Genomic DNA, 15809 nt, shown 5'->3' with positions numbered 1-15809 from the left:
GTGGGTAAACACAGCAGAGGACATAGGAAGAAGGTACCCTGCAAAGCAGCCATAGGCAGGGGTTTCAGATTACCTACTGATGCGGTTATGTGTGCTTTCCTCATCATATTGTGCTCAATATTTCATTTATTGCTTTCATCCTAGAATACATTATTGCTGAACCTGCTTGACCACGTGCTGTAATGAGCTAGATAGAACACAGATTTTAATAGGTCATTGGTATTAAGCACAAAGTTTCTTACAATCCTTTATGTGGACATAGTAGCCTGCCAAAGTACTTTTCGAAAGTTTTATATTCCTCCAAATGAAATGGAGAACATGCCTTGCTAAAACATGTGGCAATCTATGCTGGGACTTGCTGCTGCTCCTGCTTAGACTTGTCATAGATTTCCTCTCGTCTTTTTTTCTACTGTAGACACTCATTTATCTGATAGCGTAGGACCTGCCAAACTACATAGCACAAAAGGTAGGCATGCTTGCTTCCAAGCCTGGAACTGCTGCAGAGCTCTTTACTGCTGAGGCCCAAAGTTAATGTGTTAGTTTAGTACAAAATATCCCAAACGTTTAGTAGGTTCTGAGAGTTAGAAATCTGGGTGTGATTAACTGAGTGCTCTGGCTCTGAGTCTCTGAAAATCTGTGATGCACCTGGAATGGACACACTTTGTAGTTTGCTCACATTGTTTTCAGCAGGATGTAGTTCAGTACTATCTCTTATAATAAGGCTTCAATTTCACAAGAGCTGTTAGCCATGAGCTTTTCCATCAAATCCCTGCTCCTTGAACCTCTCCTTAGTGTATTTCAGAATTGCCAAGGCTATTTTTCAATTGGCATATAAGTAGGAGAATTCTCAAATGTGAAATATGCTACATGTGGTCTAATCAGTGCTCTTCTTTTCATGATAGAGTGCTACAAATTACAATAATTTACATTTCCATTTGGAAGTGATGTCCAACATGCCACAGAGAACTACACTGATGCGGTAAGTACCTGATTCCATTTTTAGATTCCACTTTCTAAAACACATGGGTTATAACAAGACTTCCAACAATCTTGTCACTTCTTACTTCTATAATCCAATTAACATGATATACATGATAGAGTTGTGTAATGGGATTTTCTTTGGCCTGTTCAAAAGGAAATGTTCCCTTTGGATTATATGATGAAAAGAGCAACAGCATCAACATAAGTCTGGTTCAATAATTTAAATGCATATTTCTGCATGATTGCTAAAAATTGAACTAATTCTCAAGCTGCTTTCTGATATGCATGGGAAAATGCTTTTGTCACCTGAATGGTCATATACAGTGCATGTCTGGCCAAGTTAATCTGTTTTATCAGTAATGTCACATCAGGCATAGTAGTTGCACTAGAAACAGCTATTGGTTGAGTTTTCTGTGGCCCTCTGCCATTCTTCAAAATCCATCTGGCTCTTGGAAACAGCAGAGTAGTGAATTATACAGACATGCAATGCAATCTACCCTTTGTATTCTTTACATCTCTAAGGCTGGTAATAAGCTCCCAATTCCCCCCAACCACAGGCAATATTAGATTCATTATTCTCTTGGACAGGCAAAGGATGTCCATTTTAAAAGGATCCCATTTCTCTTTTATAGTAGCTATTACTCCCTAGGCCAGAAAAAAAGAATTATAGGAATTTTGTTAACACAAAATACATCCATTTCAATTATACTTTTAAAGACCATGGAAATTACCTGATTTGTGAACCCATTGAAACCACTCTGAAGTGAGCATAAGCCAGGAACCTGGATCCCCTGCAACCTGACTCTAAAATGGAACTTCAGATTCTAAGTAACAGTGGCAAATCAAACTCTGTCTGGCAGCCCTTAAAATGCATTCATTGACTCCTATTTATAGTGCATAATTACCTGAAGAAACATCTGTGGGTCTCTTTGGGGAAGGTCATTACTATATTATAAACCACCAGGATATCGCAAAGTTACTTTCTTGGCTTCTTCAGTCTGTAACTTCTGTCCTCAAAAGTGACTGCAAAAGGATAATCATAAATTAGGGGCAGTTATTCTTAGGATCCCAATTATTTCTTTCTAACTACTTTTGATTGTGTAGGTTAAACAGTACACCTGTTGTATTCTTATCTATTATGCCTCTAGCTTTAGATTACAGACTCCATATGTCTTCGAAAGTTAGGATTTCTTTCACAGCTGCATGATGGTGTCTTTTCCTGTCTTCCTCCTGACATTTCTCCTGTAACAGAAATTCTTACCATAGCCTGTAAGGCCCACAATGCATAGATGTAGCTTTTAATCACAGAAACCTGTATTTAATGTTTCAACAGTTTTATTGAAAATTGCCAAAAACTAGAAACAGCCCAATTGTTCCTCAGATGGGTAATGGACAAGTAAGCTGTGATACATCTGGATAGGAATACTACCATTAACAAAAAGACTGGGCTCTCAATATACACAGTAACATGGGTGAATCTCAAATGCATTATCATAAGTGAAAGAACCAGATTCAAAAGCCTTATGTGCTATATGATTCAATTTATCTAGCATGGAAAAGGCAAAGAACATTTCATCAGTTTCTAAGGTGGAGGAGTTTCAAAGAAACAGCATGAGGGGTGCCTCTGTGATGATGGCAGTCTCCTGTATCTTGATGATGGTGGAGGTTACATATATGTAGAAACATATAATGTTTACATGCCAGTGGATTTAACTATGTTCTTATAAATTCACTATTTGAAAGTTAGGTATTATAGATTTTGAAAGAACAGATAATAAAATGGTAGGACATACAGATCCTTCAGAAAGAGATAAACCCTACAAATTGTGCAGTAGCTGATTCCAATAGTGCTGATTATTGCACCTATTTAAATAAATGGGAGTTTGAGCTATTAATAATATTAGCTTAGAGAATGTCAACAGTTAAATCTCTTTCTATTCAGCATTTTTAAAATTGGTGGATCATCACTGAATACAGCAAACTGCTCACGCTGCTCTATAATGATCCTCTTTTAATTACTTCTACTATTTTCTACATGTCATGATTTCCTAACAGCTAAAAGATCACCAATTTTTTTGAACTGGGAACATTAAAAGGGAAAATTATCTTTATAGCACAGCTTTTATTGCTTTATGTTCATGCTTTCTTCTCAGAAATCTCTTAATACCCAGCCAATCTTCTACTTCTAATTAACCAATTATCACTACTTGTTTTCAAGGTAACTTCAAGTCCTGATAAAATTGCCAAAGATCTTTATAGACTCTCTCTGTTTAAAGTTTTTGTTACTTTAACCCTTTGTAAAGTCTGAGACATAGAAAGACAACTGCACATTCTTCTGAAATCACGAGCATTGATAACAGCACTTGAGTTCTGACCTGATGATCTGAAAATTAGAAGATGTTCAAGAAAAAAGACCAAGAAAATGCAATGATACTGGGAAGAGACTACATTACAAAAATTCAACAAAGCTGCTTATTCCCATTCACGTAAAGTCACTTAAAGAATCAAAGACTGGTTTGACTTTGTCTCCTGTTGCTTGAAGGAGTTTATCTTCTTCACAAGAACCATATTTTCATTCTATTCTTCTCTAAACAATATCTGGGAAAATAGTTCTGTTTCCAAATAAAGATGCTTGAAAAACAAGCTGCTTCTTTCTAAAAGAAACATTGCATATGATATTCTTTGCTGGTGAAATTAGAATACAAAGTACTAATGTACACAAAGAATAAGTGGAGGATTTTTCTCTGATATGCTCTGGTCTTAAGAACACAGCTATTGGGGACTGGCACTGTGGCACAGCGGGTTAAAGCTCTGGCCTGAAGTGTTGGCATCCCAGATGGGTGCCGGTTCTAGTCCTGGCTGCTCCTCTTCTGACCTGGCTCTCTACTATGGCCCGGGAAAGCAGTAGAAGATGGCTCAAGTTCTTGGGCCCCTGCGCCCACATGGGAGACCCAGAAGAAGCTCCTGGCTCCTGGCTTTGGATCGGTGCAGCCATTGCAGCCATCGGGGGGGGGGGGGGGTGAACCAACGGATGGAAGAATTCTCTCTCTGTCTCTACCTCTCTCTGCAACTCTGTCTTTCAAATAAATACAATAAATATTAAAAAGAACATCCATAGACAGTTTGTCAATTTTTTTTTTAATTTATTTGACAGGTGGAGTTACAGACAGTGAGAGAGAGACAAAGAGAAAGGTCTTCCTTCCGTTGGTTCCCTCCTCAAATGGCCGCCACGACCGGAGCTATGACGATCCAAAGCCAGGAGCCAGGAGCTTCTTTCCTGGTCTCCCACTCAGGTGCAGGCACCCAAACACTTGGACCATCCTCCACTGCACTCCTGGGCCACAGCAGACAGCTGGGTTTGTCAATCTTTTGTCAGTGAATTTCAGGACAGTTACTGAAGTAGTAGCTTCAGCAACTGTAATCCTAGCCATCATACTAATGGTCCAGTGTAACATTGACACACCCAGTAGATGACTTTGAAAGTAAAAAGCATAAAAGAAGATAGTCACAGGATCAACACTTGGACAGAAAAAGTCTGAAAATCATTACATTGTAATCTACACTGATGAATAAATAAGCATGAATTGAACTGTTTGACACTTTTGTCATAAAGTTCATATTTTAAAATTATATTCACATTGGCCAGTGCCACAGCTCACTTGGCTAATCCTCTGCCTACAGCGCCGGCTTCCTGGGTCCTAGTCCCGGTTGGGGCACTGGATTCCATCCCAGTTGCTCCTCTTCCATTCCAGCTCTCTGCTGTGGCGCAGGAGGGCAGTGGAGGATGGCCCTGGGCCCTGCACTCGCATGGGAGACCAGGAGGAAGCACCTGGCTCCTGGCTTTGGATCAGCACAGTGTGCTGGCTGTAACAGCCATTTGGGGGGTGAACCAATGGAAGGAAGACCTTTCTCTCTCTCTCTCTCTCTCTCTCTCTCTCACTGTTTAACTCTGCCTGTCAAAAAAATTATATTCACATCATCTAAATATGTTGATGCTAGAGATTTTCCTATAGCAGACAATCAAATAAAATTAGTGATTGTTGGGGCCAGTGTTGTGGCATAGTGGGTGAAAGCTGCCTGTGATGCTAGCATCCCATATGTGTGCCAGTTCATATTCTAGCTGCTGTACTTCAGTCAAATCAAGCTCCCTGCTAATGACTTGGAAAAAGCAGCAGAGGAAGGCCCAAGTACTTGGGCTCCTGCACCCACATGGGAGATTTGGAAGAAGTTTCTGGCTCCTGGCTTCGGCCTGGCTCAGTCCTGGCTATTGTGGACGTCTGGGGAATGAACCAACAGATGGAAGAACTGTCTCTGTCTCTCCCTCTCTAATTCTGAATTTCCAACAAATAATAAGCAATATGATAATACTGAACAATAAATAATTCATTGTGAGAAAATTCAGATCATAGGAGCATAACTGATTGGTGGGATGGTCTCTACTGAGGCCATATCCCATTATTTGAGCCCAGATCTCTTCTTGAAATAGTAGCGGCCAGCGCCGTGGCTCAATAGGCTAATGCTCTGCCTGCGGCGCCAGCACACCAGGTTCTAGTCCCGGTCGGGGCACCAGATCAGATTCTATCCGGGTTGCTCCTCTTCCAGTCCAGCTCTCTGCTGTGGTCCGGGAGTGCAGTGGAGGATGGCCCAAGTCCTGGGGCCCTGCACCCGCATGGGAGACCAGGAGAAGCGCCCGGCTCCTGGCTTCAGATCAGCGCAGTGCACGCCACAGCGGCCACTGGGGGGTAAACCAACCGAAAAGGAAGACCTTTCTCTCTGTTTTCTGTTTCTCTCTCTCTCACTGTCCACTCTGCCTGTAAAAAAAAAAAAAAAAATAGTAGCTTATAAACAAATGCAAGGAAATCAGAATGTCACTTTTCTTTTAATTTATTTTTATTTATTTGAAAGACAGAGTTACAGAGAGAGATCTTCCATCCACTCGTTCACTCCCCAAATGGCTGCAACAGCCGGAGCTGTGCAGATCCAAAGTCAGGAGCCAGGAGCTTATTCCAGGTCTCCTACATGGGTGCAGGGGCCCAAGGATCCAGGCCACTTTCCACTGCTTTCCCAGACCATAGTAGAGAGCTGGATCGGAAGTGGAGCAGCTGGGACTTGAACTGGCACCCATATGGGATGCCTGCACTGTGGGCAGTGGCTTTCTCTGCTACACTGCAATGCCAGCCCCTGTCACTTCTTTTAAAATGGTTTCAATTTATGTTTCAGTTTCTTCTGATTTCTCCCTTTATTCTGGAAATAATTCCAATACCCTTAATAATAGTAATAATGTGTAGATTCAAAAGAGTAGATGGGAGGATTCCTTCAGGATTCTTCTGCACCACTTGATATTATATTCTTTCTTCATTTTACTAGTTTCATCTTCTAAAATCTTTATTCATTTTGATATAATATTTAGCAATTACAGGTAAAAGTAGGACTGATAGTTGTAATTATTCTTGATATTTTGAGTTTTATTTCTGATGAGATAATGACTGCTTCGTGGAATAAAACACAAATGATAAAATGTTTGAACTCCCCACCATGCCAGAAGTAATCAGCCTTGTTTAGAGATAATGGATTATGCCTCATCATGAGCAGGTATCTATGTTATATTACTTTTATGAAGTCTTTTCTTGATGCCTAGGTGGTCTTGTCCTGGGTACTGTGCTAGACATTTATGTGAAATAATGAAAAAGAAGTTACAACAATGAAAATTTTAAAGTTTTCCATTGCATCATTCTTTGAGGAAATAGCACTATTGACCACTGTGTAAATTACCTTCAGTGAGTGCTAAAAATGATGAGTCATTTTACCTTATTTACAACCCTAGCTTGCAGATTTGGCTGAGTGATATCATTTACTCCAGCATTTCTGTGCAAAACACAAGAAGAAATGCATAAATACAGAGTTTTTTTCCAATAATTTCTTGGATCTTGGATTTATTCTTATTTGCAAACAAATTAGTCTGTGTATAATTTTTCTTACTAAAAATATTATGCTTGAAAATGAAATCTTTCCATGAATCAAATTTCAGTCCAACGAGCAAATGTTTTAAAATATTCCCCAAATCTATAGCTCCAGGTAGGCTTTTGCATATATTCTGTATGTATATATCTGTATATGTGTATTTAATATACAGATATGTATTTGGATGCACTTATGATATCCATATATCTGGAGATAATACATATGTACATATAATATATTTGTACTGGGAGTTTAAAAACTTTCTGAAATGCTTAATTAAAAGTGTAAGTTTATTTTGCAAAATTATTTTAACACAAAGAATGTTCAAAAAGTTCATAGAAAAAGTATATTATAAACAAACTATGCATGGATTTTGAAATTTTTGTACCAAAATAAACTCATACTTTTAATTACATGTTCCATGCATTGTTTGAAGGAAACTCATGAGTTTTTGTACATGTATCTCTGTGTGTGTGAACTCTGGCCTCTGAGTAGTATACACTATATGTTGTGGTTGGATTTGGTTTCTCCTCCAAAGGCTCATCTGCTGAATTTTTGGTCCTTGTGTGGAACATTTACGCAATATGGTCTAGTTCAAGGTGTTTACCTAACAGTGGCATTGTCTGAAAAATGATTAGTGGTAGTCTTGCAGAGTGATTTTGTTAATGGATTGTTGTGAAAGAACAAACGTGGTCCCTCCTTGCCCTCTATCTTCCTGTTTCATCATGCAATCTATTTCACTTACAGTACTCCTACCAGGAAGCCCTAAGATAGGTTATGACACAGCCCAGGGAAACCTCACTAGAGGCTGAAAAGAAGGGACTACCTCACCTTGTACTATCAGCCTCTCAAACTGTCAGCAAAATAAACCTTCTTTTTTCTTTTTAAATTACTCAGTCTCAGGTATTTTGTTATAACAGCTGAAAATGGTCTAACAGAAATTTTCTACCTCAGAGTGAGGTCTTTATTATAAATATATCTGAATACGTGCAAGCAGCTTTAGAACTGTGTGATGGGCAAAGGTTGGATGAATTTGGAGTAACTGGCCACAAAAATAATCCTGAAATGGTGTAAATAGAGCATGTGAGCAATTTTAGTGAGGTCTCAGAAGACAAGGAGACGAGGAAGGGGCTACAATATTTGTCTTAGTAGTTGGGCAAGTGGCTGTGACCAGAATACTCAAGAGACCTCAGATGGAAATATTTCATCCTTGTTATAAAGCAGTAAAGAAGTTGGCTGAACTGGGTTTATGTGCTAGAGATTTTTGGAAAGCTGACTTTAGAGTGATGACATAGGTTATTTGTTGTAGGAAATTTCTAAACAGCAAAACATTCAGGCTGCAGTGAGATTCACAGTGAGACTCAGGATCAAAAGAAAGCATAGAGAGAGGATTTGGAAAATTCCAGCTTGACCAGTAAAGGAGCAAAGAAAACTTGTGAAGTGCATGGCCAAGTAATTGATTGCTAAAGAGATTAGCAAAGATGCTCATATTCAAGATAATGGGGAAAAAACCTTGTCTCAGAAATCTTGACTCTCCCTCCACCCCCATCACCATCACAGGACTAGATGTCTAAAGGGGCAAATTTGTTTCAGGGAAATGAGCTCCTTTCATAGATTCGTTGCCCAGAGCCACCTCAGGATTCTTTCTTTCCAGCAAGATCTTCTGAGGCTGCTGCAGCCTTGGTTCATGTGGCTATAAGTGTAGCTTGAGCCTGCAGTGCACTGTGCCATCCTCATGACACTGATTCTGAAGGTGTGCAGAATACCAGAGCTACAGGCTCATGACAACTTCTCTTGAGAATTCTAAAGAAAGCCTGGGATATCAGGCAGAAATGTGTTGTGAGAATTCCACTAGATTGCCTATCAGAGCCGTGAGAGTGGAGCTACAGCTGGGACCCCAGGAATATATGATCATCAGTTTAATGAGCTCCAGCAACAGAGTAGCTATGTGGGTTGCACCCAGCAAAGTTGGGTGTTGGGGCTATCTAAGACCTTAGGGGATAACCCTCCAGTGCAATGTTCATGAGATGCAGGTTTGGTGGCTGGTGTTGCATAGTGCATTAAACAGCCACCTGCAATGTCAGCCTTCCATATTGACACGGTTCAGCTCCACTTCTATTCCAACTCCCTGCTAATGCTTCTGGGAAAGCAACAGAAGATGCCTTAAGTACTCGGGCAGCTTTTGCACCCGACTGGGAGAACTAGATGAAGCTCCTGGCTCCTGGCTTATGCTCAGTCCAGCCTGGTCACTGGGGCCATTTGGGGATTGAACCAAGCAGATGAAAGATTCTCTCTCTCCCTCTCTTTCTCTCTCTTTCTCTCTCTTTCTCTCCCTTCCTTTCAAATATATAAGTAATTTTAAAAAATCAATTCTTAGAGATTTAAGATTTAAATATCTTTCCTTCTGGGTTTCCATCTTGCAGAGAATCTATGACCATTTATGTTGGCATAGGTCTAGAAATGGTTACTTGGACCTGTATTACCATTTTATCTTGGAAATAGGTAACTTGTTTTTTTTTTTTTTTTATTTCTCATGCTTCCAGCTGAGAGTGTTTGTCTTATTCTCTGATGAGACTTTAACATGGATTTTTGACCAATGCTGTGATGAAATGAAATAAGATATTTGAACTATTAGTATGCAATTGCATTGTGAGATAGACAGGAGTCAAGGGCAGAATGTTATGGTCTGGATATAAATTGCTGCCCGAGGATTCCTTTGCTGGAGGCTTGGTTCTCAACGAGGAGATGTTGAGGTGGTGGAAACTAAGAGATGAAGCCTAGCACAAGATATTTTGGTCATGGGGCATTGCCCTTAATGGGGGTTAATGCTGGCCTCCTGGAGTGAGTTACTTGACAGGAAAATGGGTTGTTCTAAAAGACCAAACCTGCGCCCTCCCATCTCTGGCTTCCTTACTGATTATGCACTTTCTACCTTTCACATGGTTTTCCACCTTGATGTCATCAACAATGAAGACTTGAGAAAGTTTAGTAATAAAGGTGATACCATAAAGGATATCTCTGTAACTCTCAGTGAGCATTAGATTTAAAAGAATATCATTCTGTGTCTCTCAAAAAATCATCTTATTTCGTGTAAATAATCAAATGTCAGAAGTGGCCTTCATGAGGGGACCCTTGGGCTTGCAGAGATATTGGCTTGTCTTGGTCTGTCCTGAGATGAGGCCAGAAGTTGAAGGGAAATGAGATATGCCAGTTACTCTTTGGGAATTGAGCACAGTCGAGACATCAAATCTCCTGCTTATCCCAGGCACATATAAGAAGGATTAATTCTATAACAAGAGTAGGTAACCCTGGAGACCTGTAGGACCATATTTGAAATTAAACCCTGAGAAAAGACTAAGTTCTATTTTAATTTATTAGGCAGCATTTTATAGATATTTATTTAATAATAGTTTTTGTTCCTAGCATTTTGAATATAATTATGTGGTACTCACTCTGTGCCAGGTATTTCTCTGGAATACATTATATTCATTGTGCCCATCAATCTTCAGAAGTACCCTAGTAAACAAGTGGAATATTGAGGTACTGAGATAGTAAGTAATTCACCCTACTACACATAATTAGTAAGAAGTAGAATCACTACTGTAACTGAAAAGTTCTGATTCAGAACTCTACTTTCAAAACCAAGAAATGGAAATTTACTGTGGAAATAAAGCCAAGAAGTTTTGGGATATTTCAGTTTCAGCTGAACCCATCTTCTTTACTTGAACTGGTTTGAAGTTATTTAAGTTTTGTGCCATAACTTCTTGGGTCTTCCCTACTAAAAGTTTAGTCATTTCTACCAATGGAGCCTGAAAAACATTTTTTTTTTGATAAAAATCATTTTGCTTTCAGCATCTAAAACATATTACCAGAATCATACCTTCTGCCAGACAGACAAATAGTATTATTTCTTATCCCAATGCCTTAGGGTATGATAGAGATTTTGATTGTTATTATTTTTATTGTGTTTATTTTTGGAATTTTTCTGCTTCTTTGAGGTTACCATCCTTGTCATTAGCTAGAAGCTACAATATGAATTTTGCATTCAAATCTATGTGCTTTTTCCTTTGCATGCAAGTATTATACTGCTTTCATGCAATAATATAATCCATTCACATTTTTATTGGAAGAATTCAAACGTTAAAATTTAATACTTTGAAGACGGTGATCTAAGTTGTATATAGCAAAAATGTTAATTGTATTATTGGTTCAAGGGGAAATAGTTTAAACTAAGATCCTTGACAGTGTTTTTTGCATGATTAGTGAGGCATAGGTTTATATGATTTTCAAACCTTATTCTGATACATGGACATATAGCTTTGTTTTGATTTACAGATAAATTATTTTTGAGAATAGAAGAATTTCTAAATGTTAGGGTTATGTTTTTATAGATCTGTTTAGATTGTTCTACTTGTGTACTGCTTTTATTTATATAAACCATGTTTAATATTTTCTAGCTTGAAGTGAAAATTTGGTTGTGAAATTGTGCTTTTCCAATCAACACTCCTGTCATAGAATAGGAGTAATTTTAGAGAAGTCACTTACAAAAACCTAAAAAAAATCATATATAAACCAAAAATATAGGTTTAACTACATGTATATATGACAGAAAAATTGGCAAATCATCAGTTTATATATATAGATCCTGGTAGGGTTGCTCTTTCTGTTATGCCTGTAGGTAGGTATTTTTGTCCACACAGCCACATTTGAGAAATTTAAACAAAGTCCTTACAAACATTTCTTCTCCATTAACAAACTGATAAAAAAGATTGACAAGCCCACTTCCCATTTGAAGATATTCAAAATATTTCAGGGTGATGATTTAATAATTATGAAGGGATTTTTAAAGCAGAATCTTTTGAACTCATGCATGAAGAGTGCCTCTGAAATATGAAATTTGTATTTGACCAGGATTTGTCTGGGTAAGAGGAGTGCATGCGGCATTGAAGCAGAAACTCTCTTATGTGATAACTTCTAAGATGGTCAAGAAGGGGACCCCACTTTTGTTTATATTCCATTTCCAACAAATTCACCTCTTATCTTTTAAGAATCATTTATTGATGCTCATCAGCTATTTCAGAATAGGCAGACTGTGAGTTAGACCAAAACCCCTGCTGAGAAAAATTAGAAAATCTAGACAAAAATATCTACCTACAGGCATGACAGAGAGAGCAACTCTACCACGATCTATAGTGGGGTGGGGTCCTAGAGAGCCCAGTTCAGGGCTTTTCTGAGTATTTCCTGTCTTGGGGAAGCAGCAGAAAATCTGACATAAAAAAAAAAGCTTACGTTAAATACACCTGCTGTGTTAGTGTACACAAATCAGAGTTTAGAAACAGTAATCTGGTAAAAACAACTTGATGTGAGAGGTTTGAGGAATATGTGTACAGAACTCACAAGATCCAGGGCACACTTTTAATCTACACAATCCCTAAGATTTAATTAAGTGCCTCCAGATTGTTAGTACCTCACTTTGAGATACAAAGTGTCTAGCAGAAGCAAACATGTTATCTATTATTTTGGGAGAGAATAAATTCATCTAAGCTGTTACTATATCTATAAACTATTTTGCTAACATCATATGTAGCACCTGGAGTAAAAAGTAAATTTAAAAAAAAAAACAACATTTCTGAGGAAGAAGACAACAAAATAGAAATTCAGAAAGTCTGTGAAATCATGACATAATTATAAACTTACATATAACCTTGTTATAAATGCCAAATTAGAAGATAGTCTACTGAAGTTGCATTTCAGATAAATACCAGAGCATAACTTCTTTTAAATTGTTATTCATTGTTGATCTAAAATGCTTTTCAATGTTTATCTGAAATCCAAATTAAATTGAGCATTTTGTATTTTACCTGGAACAATTCCCAGAGGGGATCCAAATAATAAACTTCCCAGAAGCAGATTTTAAAAATAAATGTACTAACAGTGTTCAAGGAGTTCAAGGTAGACAGGAGAGAAAGGACTCTAGGTAGGCACCAATAGTCGTTGCCAGCTGGACAAATAATGATCAGAGAGACAATAGACATTACCATTGCAAGGCTTATCACCAGCACCATGACTGGTGGCTCAGCCTTAAGGGAGACTGAAGATGGCAAGAGAAAGGAAACTCTTCCAAAGAGAGAAGAGAGATAAAAAAGGGAAGTTTCTGTACTCCTCAGAAGGAAGGAGGCCCTGTGAGGAAAACCAGATGAGCCATGGAGGGAGTTCTGTCTCTAAGTTACATTTAAGAAACCTTAGTTAATTTTCCCTTATTTCCTGTAATTTTCCCATCATCCGTTTTTGTAATTCACCTCTGTGAGGACATTTTACTAGCTTTACATTTTCACAAGAGCATGATGCTGATCTGTGAGAAACATTGACTGTACCTGTTCATAAATGACTTGCATGGTTCACTGAGCCTACCCTTTTAAAATTCTCACTCTTTCTTCCTTTCATCAGAATTGATAAATAATTACTGAAGTTAGCTTTAAAGAATTCAAGGGTGAGCGTTTGACTTAGTTGTTAGATGCTTTCAGGATACCCACATTTTCTTCCTCTTCTATTCCTCTCTCCTATATAATTTCAGAAGGAGAACTGGATAAATAACCAAGTCAACTAAAAATTACATCATTATAAGCCCTGACACTAACATTTCACAGATAACATAAGACATTCTATGCAAAAAATTTAAAAGAAGCTATAAATGCAAGTGTAAATACCATAAGAAGAATATTGTTTATCATGTATGTTTTTGCTTTAAATATCCATGGTTCATTCTCTGGGCACCTTCCCCTGAAACAATAGAGAAATTAAACATTTGAAGGCATGACCAGAAAATAAATGATGTTTCAGTTGAAATAGAAGCATAACACACTGTGTAAATGAAATATACAGACATGTAATAGGTAAAAAGACCACATATAAGAAAAAGAATTTTCCTATTGCATGCTCTAGTAATATTTACTCAAGTAAACATCTTAAGCAGTTAATCCCTATTAATCTAGCAATTTTCTTTTAATACCACTATTCAAATGAAAGTAAGAAGACAAACCACATTCACACTTCACAATAATTGATAATAGTGACACTATATTTACTCATTTGTAAATATGTTCAATAGATACAAGTACAGTTCATAAGGCTGTTTTACCTTAAGAGCCCTCTGGGAAGTAAGAAACACATGATAATTGCCACTTCATGGACAAGGAAATTGAAGGCAGAGGAGTTGAAGTTATTAGGTCATGATCATGCTGAAATTTAGATGTGGAGGCAGGATTAACATAGGGTTGATTGAATGGTAAATATGTGCTCTTTTTTACATAGCATTCCTCTTAATTCTTCAGAAAAGTTTCTATTTAATGGGGTTGTAGTTCTCAGGGTATCTGACAAGAGATATATTTTACATTGTAAAATTATATTTATATTTTACTTTTAACAAAAGAATGGAAATAAAATTAGAACCTTTTTTTCCCTATTTTCAAATGAAACTGCTCCAGTACCGTTTTAAGTGCTTTTCATACATTAACTCATACCAACATGCTATAAAGAAGGTGCTATTGTTAAATCCCTCTCGAAATGCGAGACGCAGAGACTTAGAAAGCTTCAAGGGCAATAGGCAGAGCGCTGACCAGACATTGAGTAAAGACTTTCCTTGATTGGGACCTTGCTCTCCCACTGAGAGCACGCACCCTCAGACTCATTGGCTCTCTACCTCTGCTGCTGCAGGACCATCCTTGTGACAAAGGCCTATAGATCGCGGCATGAGTTTGGCTGCACTCCTAACCAAAGCACATTTCTTCCAGGCTGCAGACACATTCTGTAAAGTTCAAATGGCCACTATACGCCAAACGAATGCGGGGGAGGCAATCGACCATTTTGATCAATATTCCTGTTTTTCTCGATCAATGTCTGAAGAACAAGTCCCTGCAATATGCGGCCATCATCACAGGACTCTGGTTTTCCGTGCCCTTAACCCGGAGCTCAGCACTTCTGCTGCTTACAAAGATCTAAGAGCTGACTTCTCTGACACGTACATGAGTAAAAGGACACCTGCCCCCTTATGATATTTTATTGTCAACATTATTTCTCACAGCTCTTAAGACCAGAGGTTTTCTTTTAGGCAGCATTTCCTGTGCAGGCACTCAAGTGACGGCTGCTTATATTCTCATGGAATACATAAGCAAGGGTCAGTGTTCTTCTTGACCAGTCTTCCAAACCTAAGCATTCATAACTTTGTAAAAATAATAATAGCTACTATTAAATGAGAATTTGCTACATACCCAATGTATTTCAGACACTTTACATATCATCTTATAATAAATCCTCAGCTTGTCTGTGTGACTGGATCATTAATGTCACTGTTTGAGAGACTTTATGTGCATTAAGTCACATAACCAGTGAGTGATCATTTTAGCACTGATTTAGCCTGTATCCTTTGCAAGGCATTACTTTAAGAAAATCATCATTGTTTTATTTCAACAGTAACAATTTTTTTCTTATTCCTATTAATTAAATAATACTTTATTATTTTATTTTCCTTACATTATTTTCCACTGTGTATTCCTTGCATTTTCAATGAGGAATAATCTTTATTGTCATTCCTTATTTTGGAGCAAAATTCAATGCACATTTGAGGAATAGCACTTTTTTTGTGTGTTTTGGTTTGTTTGTTTAAAGATATATTTATTTGGAAGGCAGAGTTGCAGAGGAGGGGAGTGAATGAAAGGGAGAGAGAGAGAGATCTTCCATCTATGGGTTCACTCCCCAAATGGCAGCAATGGTCAGGTTTGGACTAGGCATGAACCAGGAGCCTGGAACACCATCCTGGTCTACCATGTGGGTGACAGATACCCAACCACTCAAGATATCTTCCTCTGTCT

General features: G+C 38.0%; 1 long non-coding RNA gene across 1 annotated transcript; it reads right to left on the bottom strand.

The window, feature by feature from the left end:
- Positions 1–562: 562 nt before the first annotated feature.
- Positions 563–14301, bottom strand: LOC127491663 (uncharacterized). The gene is made up of 3 exons (XR_007920517.2): positions 13650–14301; positions 10395–10458; positions 563–2004 (listed from the first exon to the last, which is right to left on the bottom strand). It is a non-coding gene; the product is annotated as an uncharacterized lncRNA (long non-coding RNA).
- Positions 14302–15809: the final 1508 nt, after the last annotated feature.

Source organism: Oryctolagus cuniculus, chromosome 3 (genome assembly GCF_964237555.1).
Source record: "Oryctolagus cuniculus chromosome 3, mOryCun1.1, whole genome shotgun sequence".
In the NCBI taxonomy this organism is placed as follows: domain Eukaryota; kingdom Metazoa; phylum Chordata; class Mammalia; order Lagomorpha; family Leporidae; genus Oryctolagus; species Oryctolagus cuniculus.
Note: the sequence above shows the minus strand (reverse complement) of the source record. Positions and strands in the feature narration are given on the sequence as shown.